At 42.2% G+C, this 25,363-nt stretch overlaps 1 long non-coding RNA gene across 2 annotated transcripts in view; it reads left to right on the top strand.

The window, feature by feature from the left end:
• LOC114807903 overlaps nt 1-14,759 on the top strand; it is an 87,547-nt gene extending 72,788 nt beyond the window's left edge. For both annotated transcript variants that reach the window (XR_003755915.2, XR_005659654.1), the window contains exon 3: nt 14,677-14,759. This is a non-coding gene — a long non-coding RNA (uncharacterized LOC114807903). The remainder of the gene's footprint in view (nt 1-14,676) is intronic.
• Nucleotides 14,760-25,363: the final 10,604 nt, after the last annotated feature.

Below are 25,363 nucleotides of genomic sequence, written 5' to 3'. Positions count from 1 at the left end.
TTTCTAAAAAAACCTTTCAGTCCAAGTCTTCCCACTCCTCAAGAACTTCCCATAGCTCGCCATCCACATCAAATAGAAACTCCTTACCATCGGCTTTAAAGCATTCAATCAGTTTGCCCCCTCCTATCTCACCTCATTGATCTCCTACTATAGCCCAGCCTGCACACTTCACTCCTCTAACACCAGTTTATTCAGTTTGTTTACCCATGACCCATGTCCTCCCCCTAGCCGGGAACTCCCTTCCTCTCCATATTCACCAGATTGCCACTCTCCCCACCTTCAAGGCATTATTAAGGTCACATCTCCTCCAAGAGGCCTTCCCTGATTAAGCCCTCTTTTCCCCTATCTCCCTCTCCCCTCTGTGTCACCTATACTTGGATCTGTGACCTTTGGGCACTTGATATTTGCCTCACCCTTTAACCCCATAGCATTTATGTACATGTCTTTTAATTATATATTGTAAATTATTTATTTACATTAATGTCTGTCTCCCCCGGTAGGCTGTAAGCTCATTAGTGTCTGCTAACTCTGTTGTACTGTACTCTCCGAAATGCTTAGTACAGTGCTCTGCACATAGTAAGCTCTCAATAAAATACCATTGATGATGATGATGATGATGATGAAAGAGCCCAGGCAGCTGACTGGTAGAGAATGTCTTTCAAGGTGCCCATTTGCTGTCCATGTTGGGAAGGAGAAATCAGGCTCATTAAGTGGAAAATACCTCTTTTCAAACAAAGCAAATTTATTTGTACAATTGTACTTGATAATTCATAAAGGACCTCCTCCCTACTAGATATGTTAATGATATGTTAATATTCTTTATTTGAAGGAACTGAGGCACAGAAGGGTTCAATAATATTACTTTGTGTTTAGGGTATGTCTTTCTCCAAGGATCTCAAGTGCTTTATTGATGTTATATAATTAAATTGCATAGCATTCCTATGAGGTTGCCAAGGAACACATTTTATTATTTCAAAGGAAACTGAGACATTGGGAGGTTAAGGGCTTGGACCATGATAGCAAATTAGTGATGGAGCCAGGAATAGAACCTAGATCTTCAAGCTCTTTCACTCTAGTGCTCTGTCTCAATCATGGATAGAATTAGGCATTAGAAATCCTGAAAGCCACCACAGCACTCTGTTTTGCTCACTACTCTCAAAACAATCTTCCTGCCCTTCTCGAAGAAATGATTAGGGCCCTCTAAAATATGGGGATGAAATGCACAGGTTATAAAACACACACACCTTTCTAAATGAAAAACATAGCAATGGTGTGTCATGGAAACCAAAGGAAAAGCAATCTTTCAAAATATTGACCTTTTCTCAGGGACAGAGACCATGCATCAAGACTTGGCTCTGGCATTACTTTATTCATATTAATGTCTGTCTCTTCCTCTAGACTGTAAGTTCACTATGGGCAGAGAACAGCAGTGTGGCTTAGTGGAAAGAGCAAGGGCTTGGGAGTCAGAGGTCATGGGTTCTCATCCCAGCTCTGCCACTTATCATTTGTGTGCCCTTGGGCAAGTCACTTAACTTTTCTGTGTCTCAGTTACCTCATCTGTAAAATGGGGATGAAGACTGTGAGCCCTACGTGGGATGACCTGATTACCTTGTGTCTACCCCAGCGCTTAGAACAGTGCTTGGTATATAGTAAGTGCTTAACAAATACCAACATTATTATTATTATTTATTATCTCTGTTGTACTGTACTCTGCCAGGTAGTTAGTACAGTGCTCTGCCCACAGCGCTCAGTAAATACCATTGATGATTAGCTTGTTGAATGAACTTTAGTCAGTTTTTTCTTCATCTTTTTTGCCTTTGTCTTCTGTGCATTAACTGTAGAACAAATAGTTACATTGTGTGTATATATATATTGACCTCCCTGTTAGGACATCTGGTAGAAATGAGATTTTTAACCATTTTAAAATATATAACACCCTTAGTTTCACTTATTTTGCTTCTAGTCAGGTATCCTGGGATAAAAATAACCCAACCATCATTACATCTAAATTTATCTAAGTCTGAGATGGTGACAAGGCATCCCACCCAGTCAGAAAATGAACACTAATTCCATCTCTTCGCCCCAACTCCAGGCCCATCAAGCTTCCATTTGCCAGCAATGTGCTGTTTTCTGTTTTTAAAAAGAATCTCCCACATAGGCTTAACCTGTCCTATGCAAATGGCTCCTTAATCCTCTGGAATGGACTCAATAACTATAGGAAGGCTAGGAAGAATAACTGAGAGAATCCCCATAGCCTGCCTAACCCCATATCTCCAAAGTGCTTCCAAGTCTTACTGAAGGCACATCTCCAAGAGGCCTTCCCTGACTAGGCCTTCATTTCCTCTTTCCCACTCCCTTCTGGGTCACCCTGGCACTTGGATTTGCTCCCCTTTATTCACATCCTCCCTCAGTCTCACAACACTTACATACATATAATTTATTTAGGTTAATATCTGCTCCCCCTCTAGAACGTAAGCTTGTTGTGGGCAGGGAACATGCCTACCAATTCTGGTATATTGTACTGCTTAGTAGATTGCTCTGCATACAGTAAGTGCTCAATAAATATGATTGCTTGTTTGCACAAACAGCATTCAAACTTGATTATAGCCAGATAACTGCAGTCATCCTCACCAATGTGGGCAAAGCACCCTGGTTTGTTTCTCACTTATTATTAACTGTTTTGTACTTGAGGAAGAGATTTCTATCTTAGCTCACTTTACACACTCTAAGGTCTCAGGAAATCCTCTGAGGATACCACTGGCTTGCAACATTTTAGCACTTGGTTCGTCCTTGCCCAGGTAAGTTGCACTGTGGCCTATATTAGTGAATAGTTATGTCATAGTTCTGAAGAAATCAAATTTTCCTGTAAGCTAGCTGGAAGGGGAGAAATTAATGGGCTAGTCAAAGAGATTTGGTCTTCATAAGCAAAGAGAGAAATCAATCACTTGTGAGAGGTTGCTGTTTCTAAGGAGCTACTTATGTTGGGAGCCCCCTTAGGCTTGAAAAATTCTCATTTCTTTTGCTATTGATTTTGCCAAATTCTAAGGTCTGGTTATTCAGCATGAAAAAAGGGGTTCCCAGTCATTTTCTGGTCAGTTCTAACTTTCCTCCCAATCCTTCCTGGAAAGTTCAGCAGTCATGAGGGCAAGTCAGACTATTCTTTCTTTCTTTTTCCATTTTCTTTCATTAGCTTGTGAACCAAAGCTTCAAGATTAGTTTTAAAGTCAAAATTGGAAACGTCAAATGGAAAGGAGCTCTCAGAAGATGCTCTTGGGAGGAGTATCTTAGGATCAGAAGGATCAAGACCACAGTCAAAATGATGAGAACTGGTGCCCGCGTTGTACTAAAATGGGGAGAAGAAGGGGATAAGTGGGTGATTTCCCTGTCTAGCAGGTAATGGGGCCCAATAGAGTAAGGTAGACCATAGAATCCTACAACCTTGCTCTTACACCTTCACCCTTTTGTCATGTTTCTCTGGTAGAAGATGGTTCTAAAATCTCTGGAGTACCAGCTGATAGGTACTCTTTTTCAAGATCAGATATATTAAAGCCACAAGATAATGAGAGCTCTTCCCTAGTAACATTAATACCCTGAATTGTTAGTGTGTTCATTTTTCCAAAGTACTTTCACACATGTATCTCAATTTTGCCCTCACAATATCCCCATATAATAGAGGCAGATATTATTTTTCCCATTTTACAGATGAAGAAGCTGAGTCTTGCCCAAAGTCGCACAGCACCTCAGTATCAGAGCTAGCTCAAGAACCTAGGTCCTCTGACTCCCAGACCCATGCCCTTTCCACTAGACCACCACGCTTGCCTCAGACTCTTTCGGGGATCCTATTTTAGATTTAGTCCTCTTGCCTCGGGAACATATCAAACCTGTCTATAAATTATTTCCAATCATGAGCAGCATACTAAGTCCATTTTCAATTGTTCATTGCTTTCAACTATTCCATGCCTAAACAGATACCTTTCTTTATTCACTAGCCTGCAGTTTCTTCAGTTTAATTCTGGTTCCATGTTGTGTTATTTCTCTCATAAGTAAGCAGGTTTTGCATAAAAAACTTCTGTTTTGAGATGTTTTAAATTATTTATCCCAGCTTCAGCGGTTGCTCCTTACTCCCAGCATTCTCTGATCCAGGACTCTCTGGTCTCTTCTAATTCTGAAAAATGAAAGGTTTGCAATATTCTATAACATTAAACATCATTAAACTAGTCGTTCTCTAAAGTAATTCCAATCACAACACCACAATATTAACTAAATCAATCAGTGGATCTTAATGAGTGCCCACTATGTGCAGAGCACTGTACTAATTAAGCACTTTATAATACAACAGACTTAGCAGATACATTCCCTGTCCATAGGAAGCTTAAATAAGGAGTTGTAGTATGATTATTAGGCTTTGTAGGAGGCTGCAGAAGAAGAAACTTGCTCTGTCACTGACGGTAGAAGTAATTTTTCAAATTGAGTGAAAAATTTGTCCAATTAAGGCTGAAGAGCAGTCTTCTTCATAAAACACCTTGCATTAGTCTGTCTTTCTGAATATCTCTACCCACCTTTGAACTCCTCTCTCCATCGGGTCTTCTTCATTCATTTTAAAAAGTTCATCTGTTTTCTTGAAAATTGATGCAAGACTTTTTAATCCCAACACTTTAGTGATGAAGTGAAAATTATAGACTCAGGGTAGCTAAAATAACCATCTCCTCCACCACTGTGGAGTAGGGGTTTCTCTGCATCATCTGAAAGCAGCACAAAGTCCAGATGAAGTAAAAGGGCAGAGATTTTTATCCTGAATAAGAAATCTTTCTCTATCATACTGAAATGTTCACTTGCTTTCTTATAGAGGCCAGATTTCAGTGTGTCTTCAGGAAGGGGCAGGAGAGGCAGTGAAGGGAGATAACTGAATTCCCTGCTGTGATTGGATGTATCATGGGGCAGGGCCTAGGGATCCTGGACCACATCAGCAATTAATGCATGACGTAGCTCTAAATTTTATGCACTGTGGTCATTCGGGACTGGGGATATGCCTGTTTGCAAATGAAGCAGCATGGCCTAATGAAAAGAGCATGGGCCGGCTTCTAATTTGAGCTCTGCCAATTACTTGCTGTGTGACCTTGAGCAAGCCACTTAACTTCTCTGTGCCTCAGTTTTCCTGTTCTCCCCCCTATTTAGACTGTGAGCCCCAGGCAGGACAGGGACTGTGTCTAACCTAATTGACTTGTATCTATCCCAGCTCTTAGTGTTTGACACATAGCAAGCACTTAATATACTTTTTTTAGAAAAATCCAGAAATTAGGACTATTCTGGCTAAACTAGTTAGCCCATCGTGTACCAACCCCCAGTTGGCTTTCCTCACTTTAAATAGCTGGGCTTCCACATCTAGGCCTAAGCATGGTTAAGTGAGATCATACAGTAGGCTGGGACTTTGCATCAAACTGAAACTCCTTACCATTGACTTTCATGCACCTTGTCCCCTTCTACTTCACCTTGCTGCTCTCCTACTACAACCCAGCCCGCACGCTTCACTGCTCGAATTCCATCCTACTCACTGTACCTCGCTCTCCTCTATCTCACCGCTGACCTCTCTCCCACTCTTGCCTCTGGCCTGGAATGCCCTCTCCCTTCATATCCAAAAGACAATTACTCTCCCCACCTTCAAAGCCATACTGAAGGCACATCTCTTTCAAGAGCCTTCCCTGAGTAGGCCCTTATTTCCTCTTTGCCCACTTCCTTCTGCGTCACCGCAATTTGCTCCATTTATTCACCCCTCCCTCAGCTTCGTAGCACTTATGTACATCTCTGTAATTTATTTCTATTATTGTCTGTCTCCTCCTCTAGACTGTAAGCTCATTGTGGACAGGGAAAATGGTCTCCCAACTCTGTTATAGTGTACTCTCCCAAGCACTTAGTACAGTGCTCTGCACACAGTAAGTGATCAATAAATATGATTTGATTGATTGATTGGGACATGAAGTTCACATACTCCAAACTCCTTTAACCAAACCCTTCCCTTGTACTCAGTCACCTAGAGAGAAGGGGAAGGAAGGCAAGGTTAGGGGCATGCTTCCCTATATAGAAAAACTAATTAGGATTAGAAGTGGTCTAAAGTGCAGTAGGCTGTCCCCTTGGAAGATGAGTGTGTATGTGAATGTGGATAGCCTTTGGCCATCCAAGATGAGGAGACAGATTGATGATTGTCATGATGAAGATTCCTAAACTGAAAGTTTTTCAAAAAGCCCCAACATGCATTTCTAGTAGAACTGTGTGTAGTGTTAAATGTCTTCATTAAGTTATTTAACTTAGATTTTTATATCATCACAACTTAATCAAGTGCAGAGACATTTCCCAGAATGCCCAATAAAAGAAACTTTAATTCATCCATGTTAGTCCAAAGATGTTAATGGAGTGGGTCCTTGAAACCCATGCAGCATAAACCAGAAATGCTTTATTGAATTCCAGACTGCATTGCAAGATTTCACTTTCCCAAAGTAAAACCTAAACACACAGTGTATGTATTTTTATCGTTGTACGTTCAGGTCTTAATTTGGGGAAGATGTGCTCTCCCCATATAAGGAAGCCTTTCAACTCTGTTGCAACAGCTCTCTCCTTTCCTCTAAGTCCCATTTTCTAGATATCTTGACCCAGACTCTAGACACATGTACGTTCTTAGCCTCTTCCATTAAGTTAAGTACCTTGGCATTATCTCATGAAGCTCTACCTTCAGTAGCTGTGCAAGAATGCAATTTGGAGAGTGCTGGAATATCTGAACCCTGATCTCCACTTGTGAATAATTCTCAATCTGAGAGTCCATATTTTCCATTCAACAACTAGAGGAAACTAATAGATAAAAATTTTGGGGGGTGGGGGAGGGGGAATTTGGAGAATCAGTGAACCTAGTGAAGAGGGAAAAAAATTAAATGAATTACTTTTACAGTGTTTATGTTAAAATTACTCTATTGCATTTTATAGTATTAGGGTGATGTTGTAGAATAAAACATTAGAACAGTAGGAGCTATATAATCCTAATTGTTACAGAGATTGCTTTTTTCCTCCCTCAAGTGTGACTTTTATTGTTAAATAAGAACTTAAAAGTTATAATAATTACCCCTCTGATCTCACCAACATAAGAGACAATATGGAATCCTAGAATTAAAAAAATCAATTAAAACTAAGAAATATCTATTCTGGGGAAAACAGGATTATGACATATACATGAAGTTGGCAAGAATTTAAAGTTTTCATGAAGGGAAAAAGGGAGGCACATATATTTTAGTAGATGCCCGGGGAAGGATCATATGGAGATTCTCTTTTCTATTTAAATCTTTTGTTCAAAAGAAGAAAAGCACCCTTTTTGTTGTATTGTCTCAGTGTCATCGTTGCCAAAGGTAGTGTCTTCCTTGATTTGTCCTCATATTAAAAAAATACTCCTTCCTGTTTTGCAATAATAAGTATCTTTCCTTGGATATTAAATAACATGCTCAAACTGACAAAGGAAACACCATTACCGACCTGATTATTTAGAATCAGTGAAGCAACAGCCCTCCACTGAACCATTAAAAGTAACCCAAATTTACTGAACCAAACCAAAATTAACTAAATCCAGCCAGGGGCAGTAAACAGCTTTTCGATATCTCTCTCTTTGGTGTAGATTTAGACTATTTTCAAAGAGGAGATAAAAACTCACATATCTGTGGAATGCATTTCTAATTATTGTTCTGGTGGCTCCAACCCCATCCACAGAAAGACAAAAGTTCATTAATGAGTCCAAAGGCAGCCTGGGCATATGGAGAGTGTACCCCAATCTATTTTTCAAACACTTAAGAAAAGCAGTGTAGTGGAAAGAGCAGAGAATGGAAGCCAGGAGACCTGCTCAGCCACTTTTATTTTTAATGGTATTTCTTAAGTGCTTACTATGTGTCAGGCATTGTTCTAAGAGCTAGGGTAATCAAGTTGGACGGAGTCCTTGTCCCATATGTGGCTCACAGTCTTAATCCCCATTTTACAGATGAGGGAACTGAGGCCCATAGAAATGAAATGACTTGTGCAAAGCCACAAGCAGACAAGTAACAAAGCGAGGCCTAGAACTCAAGTCCTTCTGACTCCCAAGTCCATGCTCTATCCATTAGTCCATATTGCTGCTTGCTACTTGCTTCTTGCCAGTTGCCTGCTGTGTGACCTTGGGCAAATCACCCAACCTCTCTGGGCCTCAGTTTCCTCATCCGTAAAATGGGGATTCACTACCTGTTCTCCCTCCTATTATTTAGGCTGTGAGTCCCATATGGGACAGGGACTATAGCTGACCTGACTAGCTTGTATCTACTCCAGGGCTTTGACCAGTGCTTGGCACATAGCACTAAACAGATATTATTATTGTTTATATACCTATCATCTGAGCATGTCACCCCCCTCCTCAAAAATCTCCTGTGGTTGCCCATTAACCTTCGCTTGAAGCAAAAACTCCTCACTATTGGCTTCAAAGCTCTCCATTACCTTGCCCTCTCCTACCTCACCTCCCTTCTCTCCTCCTACAGCCCAGCCCGTACACTCTGCTCCTCTGCTGCTAAGCTCCTCATTGTGCCTCGTTCTCACCTGTCCCGCCGTTGACCCCTGGCCCATGTCCTACCTCTGGTCTGGAATGTCCTCCCTCCTCACATCTGCCAAACTAGCTTTCTTCCCCCCTTCAAAGCTCTACTAAGAGCTTACCTCCTCCAAGAGGCCTACCCAGACTGAGCCCCCCTTTTCCTCTGCTCCTCCTCCCCTCCCCATCGCCCCTACTCCCTCCCTCTGCTCTACCCGCCCCTCCACCCCACAGCACTTGTGTATATTTGTACATATTTATTATTCTATTTATTTTATTAATGATGTATATATATCTATAATTCTATTTATCTTTTTTGATGCTATTGATGCCTATCTACTTGTTTTGTTTTGTTGTCTGTCTCTCCCTTCTAGACTGTGAGCCCGTTGTTGGGTAGGGTTGTCTCTCTCTGTTGCCAAATTGTACATTCCAAGCACTTAGTACAGTGCCCTGCCTTGCACAAATAATACGATTGAATGAATGAATCATCATAGCTCCCGAATCACTCAAACAGGAACTTCTATAGACTGATAGGTGTGTTATAGAAAAACAGAGACAATGTTCATGTGATTATTAACTGCTCTGAATTAGCAGGGAAGCAGTGTAGCCTAGTGAAAACAGCCAAGGCCTGGCAGTCAGAGGACTTAAGCTAAAATCTCAGCTCCACCACTTACCTGCTTTGTGACCTTGGGCAAGTCAGTTCACTTCTCTATGCCTCAGATCCCTCACCTGCAAAATGGGGATTCAAAACCTGTTCTCCTACTTAAACTATTAATCCCATGTGGGACCTGATTATCTTGTATTTACCCCAGCATTTAATACAGTGCTTGGCATATAGTAAATGCTTAACAAATGCCATAATTACTATTACTGAGTAATTCCTAGGACTTCAGGCTTCAGGAGTTGAGTAACTCCATGTATTTGGGCCCTGACTTATGTCTCCATCTATTTATTAATTCCTTAATTACTTTACTATTTGTTGTAACATCACGCCTGCAAAAGAAAATTTCAGAACAAAAGGAACTTCTAATAAATGGCACAGTTTTCTCCTGTGGCTTTGGTAAAAAGAGTGGCTAGAAAATGAGGTCGTACCTAATTAAAGACTGTCTCTAAACGAAGGCATACAGTAATTATACAGAGAAATTTTAACAAGATGAATCCATAGCAAGGAAAACAACCATAACGAACAGACATGTTCCTCAAAAATAGGCCAGCCTATAAGGGGCAAGTATTATTCCCCTAAATTCACTGGAAGTTGGACTGGCCTTATGCCAACCTCTAATGACACCCAATCAATCAATCAGTGGTATTTATTGAGTGCTTATTGTGTGAAGAACACTATACTAAGCGCTTGGAAGAGAATAATGCAAGAGTTGATAGACACATTCCCTGCCCACAACAAGTTTACAGTCCAGAGGCTCTTTTTTTTTTAAAAAAAAAAATGGTATTTAAGTGCTTACTATGCACCAGCCACTGTACTAAGCTCTAGGGTAGATACAAGCTAAACAGACTAGACCCAGTCCATGTCCCACATGGGGCTCACAATATTAATCCCCATTTTAAATAATAATGATTATGGTACTTAAGTGCTTACTATGTGCCACACATTGTTCTAAATGCTGGGGTAGAAACAAGCAAATCAGGTAGGACATAGTCCCTGTCCCACATGAGGCTCATGCTCTTATCCCCATTTTACAGATGAGGTAACTGAGGCACAGAGAAGTGAAGTGACTTGTCCAAGGTCACACAGCAGAGAAGCAGCAGAGCCGGGATTAGAACTCAGGTCCTTCTGACTTCCAGGAACATGCTCTGTCCGCTAAGCCACACTGCTTCTCATTTGATATTTTTGCACTGCTCCAAGCCCTGCTGTTGGTCCAGTGGAAAAAACGTTGCTCTAGGAATGAGGATTCTTGGGATTCCGGTGCCAGTTCTGCCTGCAGCTGGCTAACATGAGTGAAGACAGAACCCTTTGCAGTGTACTACACTCCAACCTGCCTACTTGCTCATTCCACTCAATGTCCCAGGGGTGAACACGACCGGTAGGGACAAGAGAGAGAATGTGAGTGGCACTCCCTAAATCATTCCATCTCTGATCAATTCCTCTGCTCAAGTTCTCAAACCTGAAATCCCTGGATTGGGCCTCTTCCGTCATTCCTCGTGGGATACTCCCTCCTCATTATTGCCCTGCTTTTAATAGAATTTTCATTTTGGCTTGCTTTTCCCACTGAAGAATAATTCTGCCCTGGGGGAATTTCCCTTTTCCCAAATTGAAATTCAGTTCTCATCCCCTACTCTTTGCCCCTGAGTGGTCCCCCTGACTGGAATGTATTTAATAATAATTAATTATAATTGTGGTATTTGTTAAGTGCCTATTCTTTGTCAGGCACTGTACTAAGTGCTGGGGTAAATACAACCAAATAAGGTTGAACACAGCCCCATCCCACGAGAGGCTCACATTTTTCAGATGAGGGAACAGGCCTAGAGAAATTAAGTGACTTGCCCAAGCTCACACAGCAGATATGTGGCAGAGCAGGGATTAGAACCCATGACCTCTGGACTCCCAGGCCCATGCTCTATCCACTATGCCATGCTGCTTCATTTGATTCTGTACAGGTTCCTACTTCCCTTTTTTGCCATCTCTCCTGTGCCCTTATACCCACCATGTGATATGAACCTCATTTGTATCTTGGATGTGTAATCATTCTGTTATTTTTAAACATTCACATTATTATTGTTAAAAACCTTAAAATTTTAGTCAGTGGGCATTATCTATCATTTGAAAGCTGCTTCTTTACATTTTTTGGGGGGGGAAGACCTCCATCAGGGCCCATCCTAATGATTAACTGCCTTGCTTCAGGGCCCTGAAATAGTATACTGACTTCACTCTGTCAGGACCCTATAATAATGCTAAGCATGGTATTTATTAAGTATCTTCTATGTGCTACGTGCTGGGGGAGATATAATAATAATGGTATTTGTTAAGCGCTTACTATGTACTAAGCACTTGAGTGGATACAAGCAAATTGGGTTGGACACAGTCCCTGTCCTAGGTGGAGCTCAGTCTCAATCTCCATTTTACAGGTGAGGTAACTGAGGCACAGAAAAGTGAGGTGACTTGTCCAAGGTCACACAGCAGACAAATAGTGGAGCTGGGATTAGAACCCGTGACCTTCTGACTCCCAGGTCCAAGCTCTATCCACTATGCCATGCTGCTTTACAATTAGATAGGAAACTGACCCTGTCTCACATGGAACTCACAGTCTAAGAAGGAGGGTGAACAGGTATTACTTACCCCTCTTTTATAGATGAGGAAACACACACACAAATGTTAAGTGACTTGCCACACAACAAGCAAATAGTGGAGCTGGGATTAGAACCCAGGCCTCTTGCTTCCCAGTTCTGTGCTCTGTCACTGCTTCTCATAACGCTGCTGGTTGACCATCTTGAAGGGGAAATCCTCTTTCCTGCTGGTATTCAAAACTGCAGTGATGGAATGACAAGGGTGGCTTCAGGGGGGTAAGAGTGTGGCATATAGTGACATGGATGCCCAGTTGAGTAGTGATGTGAAAAATAAACACTAGTGGCAGAGGGCAGGTACACAGTGAGTGAGGGGCCTCTGAACCTGTTTGTGTCAACACATGTGAACCCAAATAGTGTGTGTTCCTATTTGGCTGGGTAGTATGGACTATGGTATGGCCTTCATTGCCTCCCTACTGCATCAGGCAATGCTAAACTCATACAGACCCCAGGCATGAATATCAAGCTCACAGGCCCACAAAGCATCACTGAGTTATAGCATCCTTACAACACTCAGTGCTCACTGTGTGAACTTCAAGGCAGCCAGCAGGTTTAGGCCAGCGTACCTGAGTACAGTCACCCCATAACTGTGGGGGAAGCAATGGGGGAAATTACCATGATCACCACATGAAGCAAGGTCCCATGTTTAGTCAGGCACAGCCCAGTTAATTATATTTATTGGGCACTTACTGTGTGTAGAGTACTGTACTAAGCCCCTGGGAGTCTTGTCTTATGCTTTTGAGTCATCTCTGACCCATAGGGACTCCATGGACACATCTCTCCCAGAATACCCCAACTCCATCTCCAATTGTTCTGATAGTTTATCCGTAGAGTTGTCTAGGTAAATATACAGAAGTGATTAACCATTGCCTTCTTCCATGCAGTGACCTTGAGTCTCTGCCCTTGATTCTCTTCCATGCCTCTGCTGCCCAGCAAAGGGGAGTTTTGACTTGTAGCAGATTGTCTTCCACTCACTAGCCACTGCCCAAGCTAGGAATGGAATGGGTATGGCTCTGCTTGACTCTCCCTGCCTTAGCTGAGACAGGTAGGGTACTAGGAACTTCCCAGGTGTGATCCTCAGAGGACTCTGGGAGAATACAGTTACACCTACACACACACGAAATGCTGGCCAAAGCAATTCAACAAAGAGCAAGCAATAATCACAAAATGATGAAACCTCGACCAAGGTGGGAGATAGACTTCTACAAAATCAAATTTAAACCAAGGACATGGCAGTGGATTTTAAACCAAGTTATTCATTCATTCATTCAATAGTATTTATTGAGCGCTTACTATGTGCAGAGCACTGTACTAAGCGCTTGGGATGAACAAGTCGGCAACAGATAGAGACAGTCCCTGCCGTTTGACGGGCTTACAGTCTAATCGGGGGAGACGGACAGACAAGAACAATGGCACTAAACAGCGTCAAGGGGAAGAACATCTCATATAAACAATGGCAACTAAATAGAATCAAGGCGATGTACAATTCATTAACAAAATAAATAGGGTAACGAAAATATATACAGTTGAGCGGACGAGTACAGTGCTGTGGGGATGGGAAGGGAGAGGTGGAGGAGCAGAGGGAAAAGGGGAAAATGAGGCTTTAGCTGCGGAGAGGTAAAGGGGGGATGGCAGAGGGAGTAGAGGGGGAAGAGGAGCTCAGTCTGGGAACGCCTCTTGGAAAAGTTATATAACAAGAGCAGCATAATGCAACATCACCAAAAAAAAAAACCAAAACAACAACCAACCACCACCACCCAATTGTAGCCTAACCTCGATTTTTCTAGGTTTGGTATAACATAATAATAATAATGTTGGTATTTGTTAAGTGCTTACTATGTGCAGAGCACTGTTCTAAGCGCTGGGATAGATAGAGGGTAATCAGGTCGTCCCACGTGAGGCTCACAGTTAATCCCCATTTTACAGATGAGGGAACTGAGGCACAGAGAAGTTGTGACTTGCCCACCATCACACAGCTGACAAGTGGCAGAGCTGGGATTCGAACCCATGACCTCTGACTCCAAAGCTCGGGCTCTTTCCACTGTGCCACGCTGCTTCTCAACATCCATCAGCAGTGTGGCTTAGTGGAAAGGGCATGGGCTTGAGAATCAGAGGACACGGGTTCTAATACCGGCTCTGCCACTTGTCTGCTGTGTGACCTTGGGCAAGCTGCTTAACTTCTCTGTGCTTCAGTTACCTCATCTGTAAAATGGGGATTAAAACTGTGAGCCCCACGTGGGACAACCTGCTTACCTTGTATTCACCCCAGCGCTTAGAACAGCGCTCAGCACATAGTAAGCACTTAACAAATACCATATTATTATTATATAGGGAAGAAAAATAGAGTGCCAGCAGCCACAGTTTTGGTTGTGGAGCTAAACACCCTGTCTGTGGCTACTGGTACCGTATCAGTCAATGCTATTTGAGTGCTTACTGGGTGCAGAGCACTGTACTAAGTGCTTGGACGAGCACAGTGCAAGAGAGTTGGCAGACACATTCCCTATCCCATTCCCTACTACCTCTTCTCGTTGTCCCCTCTTGGCTTAGTGAAAAGAGCACGGGCTTGGGAGTCGGAGAACGTAGGTTCTAATCCCGCCTCCGTCACTTGTCTACTGTGTGACCTTGGGCAAGTCACATAACTTCTCTGTGCTTCAGTTACCTCATCTTTAAAATGGACATTAAAAGTGTGAGCTCCACGTGGGACAACCTGATTACCCTGTATCTACTCCAGCGCTTAGAACAGTGCTTGGCAAATAAGCGCTTAACAAATACCATCATTATTATTATTATTCCAACAGCTCCGCCATAGCCATAAAGCTGCAGGACACCAGCCTGCACTCTGGCTCCCTGCTGCAATGGTGCTGACCTCTCTTGCTGCAGGTAAGCAGTAGGCAGAGAAGGATCTGATCCAAATCTCTCACACCGACTCTTTCCTGGCCTGGTTTCATGATCAACGATTGCTCCCACTCTTTCTTTCCCCTCCCCTGGTGATATGTCACAGCAAACAAAGGGTGATGTTGGACTCCCCTTGCCCCCAGGCATCAACCGTCTGTCCTGGGCCCCATAATCCACCTACACAACTTCAGCACATGCATTAAACTGTTGTAACACAACATGACTTGGACCGTTTTTCTAAGTAGTGAGTTGGGCTATCACAAGTGAAAGTAAAATGGTGTCGGAAGCATTGGAAAGGCCTGCTGAATTTGCATAGCCTGATAGGTGATTAGGCAGCCTACTTGCTCTGCCTTGGCCCAAAGAAAGGAAGCTACTAAAATACATATTTTAATTTTAGTCTATATATGCATGAACACAAGCAGTTGCTTTCAAAATGCAGCATCCCAAGCCACAACAGAAACATGCTGTGGGTAGAATGTTTCCTAATCACGTTGTAGCCAAAACACACACACACACAATAGGCATCTGTGGAATGGTGATTAAGACTGTGGGCCCTGTGTGGGACAGGGACTGTGTCCAACCTGATTACCTTGTACATACCCCAGTGCTTAGAACAGTGCCTAGCACACAGTAAGCACTTAACAGATGCCATTAAAAAAAGTGCTTCTGGCTGGTCATGAGAATCATGACTTGCACACCCTTACTTCACGTCTTTGATTTAAATCATGAGTTTTCATGAGTCTGTGGGGTGGTTGATATTTCCCCAGCTAAAAAACAATGACTCCTGATTTTTCCAGTGCCTAAAGTTATTTTCTATAAGAAGTTAGATACTTGAGGAGGAGCATTAACTCTTTCAAATCACTATGGGGGCATTTAATTCATTGCTGCCTCCAGAGCGCATACATTGCTGCAAATATACTCAGTTGGCCCAGCTGAGGTCTGAAAGAGGAATTTTAGGAATTTAGAAAATAGGGCTCAAAATAGTTTTATTTGGAAATTCTCTTTCAAAATGAACAAAACTCATCCTAATGCAAAGAGAAAAGTAACATGATGATGAAAATTTCACCCTGTAAATGATTTCATTCTCAAGGTCCAGCATTGTTTTTAACCATTTTAATAATGTCCCTTAAACAAGAGCAGCAGGTTTTGTTCACAATAGCTTGATTCTTCTTTTCTGTATTTCCCATGAATCATATACAGAGACCTCTCTATGAGTTCTCAATTTCAATATGATAAATGGATGCTTTTTTCTTATTATTGTTACCCTTGTTCATAATCTTTCTTGCAGTGTCACAATGGGCTAGGTACTGTCTAAAAGTCAGAATTAGACACTATCTCTGACCAAGGAGCTCACAGTCTAAATTGCTTAAAATAATACATTCAATAGAGTATGTAGAGAAAAATCCATATTACCATTAAGTATGCTAAAATATTTTTTTGTGGAACCTGAACCTATTTTAAGCAACAAAATTATTCAGTAATGCTTTCATACACTCGAATAATGAATATAAAAAGCAAGTCACTAAGTAACATGCCTATTCAAATACTAGTCTTCCACAGTTAATCTGCATAAAGAGTTTGTAGCATAAATCATTCCCATTAAAGACACCAAAAAAGCAAAAAATAGAAAATGATCCAGTAAAAGGAATTGTACACACAACATATAACTACTCAGTTATCCTGAGCAAGAGTAATTGCAAATCATTTGTGATGGAGGGAGACGAAACAGCCCATCAGCTTTAATAGGCATCACTCATATTGTTGCTATTTTAAATTTTCAATTAAAACTGCTTGGATAGCATCAATCCCAAAAGAATCCATTATACCTTTCACTGAGAATTCACGTTCATGTAGTCTCTACACAATTAATCAAATATGAGTTATTCCTCCCCCTCCCCCATCCCCCACCTTAAATGATAGCTGGTTTTCTCTTGCCTAGGCAGCACTATCATAATTAGCTATTTCTTGCAAATGATTACCCTGGTGATTTGAGTTTCTTCTTGTTTTAATATAACATTTAACTTCAGTTAAAAAACTGAAAAATAGTAAAGGAGAAAAAATGCAGTTTAGAGTTGTTGAATGCAATAGAAGAACAAAAGAAAGTGATTATTTTTCCAGTCTGAGTTGACAGCCTAAGCCATAAATTATTTTGTTATAAAGATTGTGGTAAATAATCATAATGGCAATATTTCTTAAGGAAATATATGGGTAAGGACAGGGAGTGAGGAGGATGTCATTAGAGACCTCGGTGAGTCCCGTCCCAGTGGAGCGAAGGAAGTGAACACTAGATTGTAATGGGCAAAGAGGAGAAGCTGTTGGAGAGGAAGTGATGGCAATGGATATATACAACTCATTCAAGGAATTGGGATAAAAATGAGAGCTTGGAAATAGGGCACTACCTGGAGAGAACAGTGAGATTCAGAGGAGGTTTTCTTGTAGGAGAGACTTGAGCATGATTGGAGGCAGAGGGAAAGGAGCCCAGTGGTGAGAGGTTGAAGATGGCAGGAAGGAAAGAAAGGAGGTGTTTGGGTTTTGTTTTTTTTAATGAAATGATAAGCAATGGGGTCCAGGGCACAGGTGCTGGAGATAGATTTTAAAAGCAGGCAGAGACCTGTTTTTGAGACCGCTGGGAAGGAAGGGACTCTTGATGTGAGGCTAGAAAAGTGCTGAGGGAGGGAGGGACTTGGAGGAGTTCACACCCCATGGTTACTATTTTACCAATCAAGTAGTCAGTGAGGTTATCAGCAATTAGAAAAGGAGGTTCTGTTTTGCAGTCTGCCAAAAGCCATGGTAACTTTATTCTCTCTTTTTACTCACGCATCACGGGACAGTGTTACCGGCTGGGGAGCACAATTCAGTGACCGCTTCGAGTTCTTTGTTTTTGATGAAAATTACAAACCACTGCAGTAGACAGACCAGTCCGGCATGCAGCAATCAGGAGAAAGAGTGGTCTTGGGCAAAGGACTTGATTACACTGGGATGCCAAGAGGCAGGCTCAGAAGCTGACATAGGCCCAGTGTGGGGACAGGTTACCCTTATGTGTTGGTCACCATCAGTTTTGCCACCCACATTTGCTCCCATAAATAGGATCTTACCATGAGTAGCTTCAACTTGGAAAACAAAGAAAAGCTCCCTCTCTGTCTCTCTATACATATAAGCAGCCCTCAACCTATGACTTCTTGAATTCCAGTGTTCATCACTTCCAACATTTCTAAGCTAACCCCCTGTTGTGGCTTTACGATATTGGGTCCAACTTTATGGCACTAGCTCCTTCTGTGGCCTAGGGAGGTACAGGGGTACCTCAGAGGTAAGATGAATGTGTTGCCTCTCCCTGATGACTTGGTTATATGACCCCAGCCTCCTCCACTCCATCCCCACTCCTCTTCTTTCCCCAGATTGTTTTCTCTTTCACTAGTTCCTGCTGGCCTTTTCCTCCTCCACCCCCCACGTCTCCTTGCCCAACCAGTGTACTTCATTGCTGTTGTTGTGAAACTTTGCTGTACACACCCAAGTTGGAGCTGGGCCAGACAGTCATGTAAATCAATCAGTGGCACGTATGATTCTGAGTGCTTAGGTGAGTACAGTACAGTAGAGTTGGTAGACACAATCAAGCAATCAATAATATTTATTGAGCACTTACTGTGTGCAAAGCACTGTACTAAGCACTTGGGAGAGTACAACATAGAGTGGGTAGACACATTCCCTGCCCGATCCCTTCCCTGAAGGAGCTGAACATCTAGTGGATTTCTTGCTTGTGGAGAGGGTGCCAGGTTTGGAAAAGAAGGCAGCCTGTATGGGAACAACTGCTGCTCTCTCCCTCTTCCCTGTTTGTGGCCCCCAGGAACAGCACAGCTGTAGGGACCTGGGTGAACCAAAGTGGGACAGGTAGGGTGGAGGAAGTCACCTCATTCATTCAATCATATTTATTGAGGGCTTACTATGTGCAAAGCACTGTACTAAGAGCTTGGGAGAGTACAATATAAAAACAGATACATTCCTGCTCACAGTCTAGAGAGGAAGACAGACATTAATATAAATAGATAAATAAATTCCACCTACCAGGCCTCCTCCTCTGCCCCGGCCACTCCAGTTCCTCCAGTTCTGCCAATCCTGGGGGCTGCAAGCAGAAAAGTGTGTGTGTGTGTGTGTGTGTGTGTGTGTGTGTGTGTGTGTGTGTGCATGTGTGTGTGTGTTGGGGAGGGGGAATGGCTGTTCCCCCCCAAGCATCCTCCTGCCCCTCACCCCAGCCTGCAGTCTCGCAAATCTGCCAGGATTCTCTTGGCTGTAATTTGGAAGCACCACAATTTTGAGAATTGCTAATTTTGAGGTTAAAATTGTTAGCACTGTAGATTGTATTTATTATTTGTTTCTACCATTATTATATTCTCCCCACAGGTACAGACCACCGCAAAATGTTCCATATGCCATCACGTTTTTACACTGTGCATCTGGCATAAGTCATACGGTGACACATTTATTGTGGTACCCATCCTTGAGAGAAAATAGCAAATTATTTTTCCGCCTCGGGGCAGCCCAGTGTCTGAGACTGGCCCTGAACTGAGGTGGTTGGGGGAGTGGATTCAAGGGTGTTGAGAGGGGCGCAAGGAGGACACAGGAAAATGGGGGGAAATTTTGGTGTGAAAAAGGAGGGAAAAATTTAAAGAGGAAACCTCACCCAAATGCAGATGGTAGCTTTGCCCCATTGGCTCCTCAGCCAAGCACATAGACTAAATGGTCTGAACCTGCGGTTCCTCTAGTACTGAGCAGGATTACTATGGCAACGGCACATCATCAGTAGGGGAAAGCCAACCTATCTCAAAAAGATCCAGGAAAACACATGAGATTGTGTAAAAATACAGTGAAAATACCTTTTCTCCCATTGTCATTATGTCACTATTTTTAGACCTTGGCCATTCATGGCTTTCCAGTTCCTGGATTTGGATCGTTCATAGTGGTCTCTGTGATCACCTATTCTATGGCTTGGGGGTGAAAAGCAAACTGCAAAACCCCATAGACTGTAAGCTCCTTGTGGGTAAGAATCGTGTCTATTTATGTTGTGTTACACTTTCCCAAATGCTCAGTACAGTGCTCTGCGCACAGTATTCACTCAATAAATATCATCGATTGATTGAATGGCAAGGAATTCAACCCTATTTTACAGATCAGCTTAGCCCTTCACATTCCTAAAAAATGTGCCTTTCCACCACTGCTATTGTACCTTCATGGAAGACAGGAAAACACAGAGTCCATGAATGTGGGAATCTCTTCCTAATTTTACAATGGGGTTGAACTTCATGTTATTTGTAGTTTCACAATTTGCAGCAAGGTACACATATGTGCCAAGGAATCCGAATCAGTATCAACTGTATTTGAATGCCTGTTGTGAGCAGCTATCTGTACTAGTTTAGGGAACTTCGAAGACATGACCTCAGCCACAGGTTGGTGACAATATACTGGAGGAGACGATACATATATGATAATTAAGAATATACAAGAATTCAGAGTGAGAGAATAGCTGTGATTAATAGACGCACATGAATAAGCAAATCAGTAACAAATAAATACATAACTTCTGAGAGACTAATAAGATGGGATGAGAAAATGAGGGGAGGATTGACTGGGGAGCCTGTATCAATCAATCAATGGTATTTATTGAGTACTTGCTGTGTGCAGAGTACTATACTAAGCACTTGGGAAAGTACAATATAATAGAATTGGTAGACATGAGCCCTGCCCACAAGGAGCTTACAGTCCATTATCTACTCTAATGTTGATGGGCAGGGATTGTCTCTATCTGTTGCTGAATTGTACATTCCAAGTGCTTAGTACAGTGCTTTGCACATAGTAAGCGCTCAATAAATTTGATTGAATGAATGAATGAATACTGAAGTCCCAAAATAATGTGTTTTCTCCTTGTCCTCCTGTCTCTAAGTACTAATGCTACTTTTATTCATTCCATTGCTTTTCTTTCTCTGCGCGGGTGGCTCTCAAGTAGGGAGGGGAATACTAAGCAAATTTGAAGCAGAACTAAAGACCGGGTCAACTGATTCTAAATTCTGTGCTTTAATCACTGCTAAACAATATTTCCTTCCACTGATGGAGAAGTGACATAAATTATCTCCTAGCTTTTCCACGTAGAAATACGATAAAAAATGCCTTGTTAGCTTGTCGATCCCCTGAATTGAAAACCTTAGGTAACCTTTCCACTTATCTCCACCTACCCCAAAAGAATATATGTCACAGTTTTGTGTTTCCCATTCATTCTGAGAAAGTCTTAACTCCCATTTTGAATTGTTTACATCTCTCTTTGAATCTGTGGTAAGCATGCTTCTAATGAGCACATTTATTTAATGAAATGATTAATTGACTCAAATGAGTGTGTAGACACACACAGAAACAGCTGCTTGGACTGATAAAAGACTGCCTTCAAATAAGACTACATCCCTAGCATGAAGCTTATCACCATGGATATATGTTAATTTTAAAGTTAATAAGAATATGAAAGGGTGCATGAGCTTTTGTATCTTTTTTTTTATGCCAGTGCATTAAACATGCAATCTGGTATTGCTTAAATTGTACAAAATCAGGTGGTTTAAAGATGACATTTGTTCCTCTACTTAGTGTTAGCTGGAGTCTAGACTTTGATATTTAGATATATATTTTGTAAACTGGATTGTATTTCATAAAATGACCAAATCTGTATTGGCACTCAAAGATGTTAGTTGTCGTAGCCAGGAAGAGTAGGAATTTCTTTGTGTGTCTTTCTTAACAGGCCCTTTCCAAGGTTGTTAACACAGGACAGTACTGAGTGAACTCAGGAGAGCCAAAACACATAGGACGGTGGAATCAAGGGATAAGCTGAGAGGCGAGGTCAAGTTGAGTTCACAAAGCTGATCAATCATTTGTATTCATTTAGCACTTACTGTGTGCAGAGCATGGTACTCAGTGCTTGGAAGAGTACAATACAGCAGAGTTGGTAGGCATGTTCCCTGCCCACAATGAGCTTACATGTAGAGGGGAAGAAAGACATTAACACAAGTAAATAATTTATAATATATAGATCTGCACATAAATGCTGTGGGGTTGACATGGGGCTGATCTGGATCATCCTGGACTACTGTTTATAAGCATAACTTGATTAAGGAGAACTTAGTGGTAACCTAAAAAATGGAGAGACATCTGAAAGGACCACACAGAAGAATCTCTCCTGTTCCCTGTCCAGCGAAAGGGATTTCACATCTTCCTTCAGGTATCCATTGGCTGGTTTTGGCATTCTATCATGGGATTCTGTCTAATGTACAGCCTACATCACTCATGCTAAAGCTTCAACTCATTTCCTCTTGTCCTAGTCTTGGTCAAGAGATGGAAAGCTGTGGGTGGAAGCCCTCAGTATACCAGCCGTTTGCCCACTTCAAACTTGTATTTAGGCCACCCCTCAACTGTCCCTTCTCTGGGATAAACAAACAAGTTTTCTTTTGTCCATAGATTGAGTCTTCCAACCTCTTGTTTGTTTTGATGTCTCTGCTCTGAAACATCGCCTCTGTCTTTATATCACTCTTGAATTGAGGGTCCTGGAACTAAAGTTCAGTTTCCTGCTTGCCTTTTTAACAACAGGATTGACCTGCTGACTCAAGATGATGGCTTATTAAAAATCCAAGCAAGGCCTGCAAAAATCTTGGATTTTTCTGGGTGGTAAAATGAGCCAGATTTTCTACACTAATACTGCAGTAATGCACTAAATGTGCTCTCGTGACCTCAAAGAGTAATTTTTGCCTCCCTAAGCTCCTTGCATACTACTCATAGGGAATGATTTAAGCACAGGAGAAAAATCTGACTGCCTGATTTGTAACTCAATCAGTCAGTGGTATGTATTGAGTCCTTACTGTGGGACTGAGATTATGGAAGAGTGCACCAGAGGAAAAATGCACATTTCCTGTCTGTAAGGAGCCTAAAATCTGGTGGAGAGAGGCATATGGATATTATTTTAAAATAGTGGGAGCAGGAGGGCAAACAGGGATATAGCAGGTTATGGTATGAAATGAATATGCAGGATGAAATAGCTGCATATTAGAATTCATAATAGAATAAATAAACCATGAATGAAGAGGATGGGCATAAGTGCCAAGGGTGGCTGTTGGGTTGATGTAATTTAGGGTGGTGGGAATTAACTGGGAAAAGTCTCATGGATGAGGTGGGATTTTAGTATAGCTATGAAGATGGGGAGAGTTGAGATCTGGGAGATTTGAAGGGGGAGGGGAGGTTGTTCTAGGCACAGGGTAGTGAAAACCTTATGCGGGAAGAGAGTGAGCAAGGGATTGGATGTGAGAGAGTTGAGAACAAGGTACAGTTAGCAGGTTAGTTTGAGAGGAGCAAAAGGCGCAAACTGGGTAGCACTGGGTAAAGGGAGCCTATATGTAAGCTGAGTAGGGGAGAGAACTGGTAGAGAAACAGCATGGCCTAATGGAAAGAGCACAGAACTGAGTCAGAGGACCTGGGATTTAATCCCGATTTTGCCACTAGCCTGTTATGTGACGTTGGGCCAATCACTGTACTTCTCTGTGCCTCAATTTCTTCATCTGCAAAATGGGGATTCAATACCTGCTCTTGCCTCCTACTTGGACTGTGAGCCTCCTGTGGGCCAGGGACTTGGACTGTGAGCCTCCTGTGGGCCAGGGACTACATCTGACCTGATTACCTTGTACCTACCCCAATACTTAGAACAGTGCTTTAACACATAGAATGTGCTTAATATTATCATTTTTATTATTATTAAGACCAACAGTGTGAGTTTCTGCTTGATGCAGGAGTCATTAAAGGTTTCATTGTCGCTTCTTTAACCAAAAAACAGGGAGCTTTTTCTCCCCACTTTGCAATTCTTTTCTTTGGTATAGAACCAAGTGTATTTTATTTGGGAGCCAGGGAAATAGCTGTTCCCTATATGATTGATATGCAGTGGCAAAATGTTTCTAAGCCACTGGAGTATAAGTGATAATTAAGCTCAACGAATGCTACCATTTTAGGTTCACACTACTCATATATAACTACACAAAAGCTGCTAGGAATGGGAGGACTGAGAAGCAGTGTGGCCTAGTAGAAAGTGCATGGGCCTGGGAGTCAGGAGACCCGAGTTCTAATCCTAACTCCACTACTTGCCCACTGTGTGACCTGGGACAAATCACTTCACTTCTCTGTGCTTCAGTCTCCTCATCTGTAAAATGGGGATTCGCCACCTGTTCTCTCTCCTACAGTGGAAAGAGCCCGGGCTTTGGAGTTAGAGGTCATGGGTTCGAATACCGGCTCTGCCACTTCTCAGCTGTGTGACTGTGGGCAAGTCACTTAACTTCTCTGTGCCTCAGTTACCTCATCTGTAAAATGGGGATTAAGACTGTGAGCCCCACGTGGGACAACCTGATTCCCCTGTGTCTACCCCAGCGCTTAGAACAGTGCTCTGCACATAGTAAGCGCTTAACAAATACTAACATTATTATTATTATTACTTATCAATCAATTAATTGTATTTACGGAAGGCTTACTGTTTGCAGAGCACTATACTAAGTGCTCGGGAAAGTACAATATGATAGAGGTGGTAGATGTCATTTCTGCCCACAGGGGGAGACAAACATTAAAATAAATTACAAATAGGGGACGCAGCAAGCTGTGGGGATATATACATAAGTGCCGTGGGACTGGAGTGAGTATCAGAGTGTTTAAGAGGTAAACAGCCAAGTGCCTACTTGATGCTAAGGGGAAGGTGAGTAGGAGAAATGAGGGCTTACTCAGGGAAGGTGTCTTGGAGGATACTTGATTTTTAGGAGGGTTTTGAAGGTGGGGAGAGTGCAAACCCCATTCAATATAAGGACTGTGTACAAGCTGCTTATGTCATATCTACCCCAGGACTTACAAATCCTTGGCCCACAGTAAGCCCTTAACAAATACCACAGTGGGGTTTTTTTTCCCATTAGAAGGGCTAAGGGTAGTTTAAAGTGTGGTCTTGCAGGCCTCTTCTCTTTTCCGGCTCCTTCCTGACAATGAGCGAGCCACGGATACAGTCAGTAAGCCCGCACACAGATGTTCTTGGGGTCTCGGCCTGCTGAAGTCTTGCTAACTTCAACTACAGGTGACTCTGAACCAGATATGAGCCACCAAAAGCAGAGGTTGCTGGCACACAGAGTCAGGCTGGGAGCAGGTCAGCAGACTGGATTAAATTGAATAGAGTCCAGGGACCTGTTTTGCCCACCTTGGCTTAGATTATGCAAGATATTTTGACTTGGACTTCTGTACATTCTAGATGCTGGGTTTAAATTAAGCAGGAGAATTTTGGTTGGACATAAAAACTTTTAAATCTCAGGGTGGAAAACTTGGAAGAGACTATCAAGGGAGGCAGTGGGGATCTCCATCCTTGGACATCTTTAAGAGAAAAATAGGTAACCATCTTTTCTGATTTATAAACTCTCCTTAGCATTTATGTATCTATATTCACCCTCAGCATTTATGTATATATGAATATTCTTTTAGGTATTTATTCAGCTATTTCATTGCTATTAGATTATAAACTCTTTGAGGAGAGGGCTCGTTTACCAACTCTGTTGT

Source organism: Ornithorhynchus anatinus, chromosome X5 (genome assembly GCF_004115215.2).
Source record: "Ornithorhynchus anatinus isolate Pmale09 chromosome X5, mOrnAna1.pri.v4, whole genome shotgun sequence".
In the NCBI taxonomy this organism is placed as follows: domain Eukaryota; kingdom Metazoa; phylum Chordata; class Mammalia; order Monotremata; family Ornithorhynchidae; genus Ornithorhynchus; species Ornithorhynchus anatinus.
This window is presented reverse-complemented; position numbering and strand designations above follow the sequence as displayed.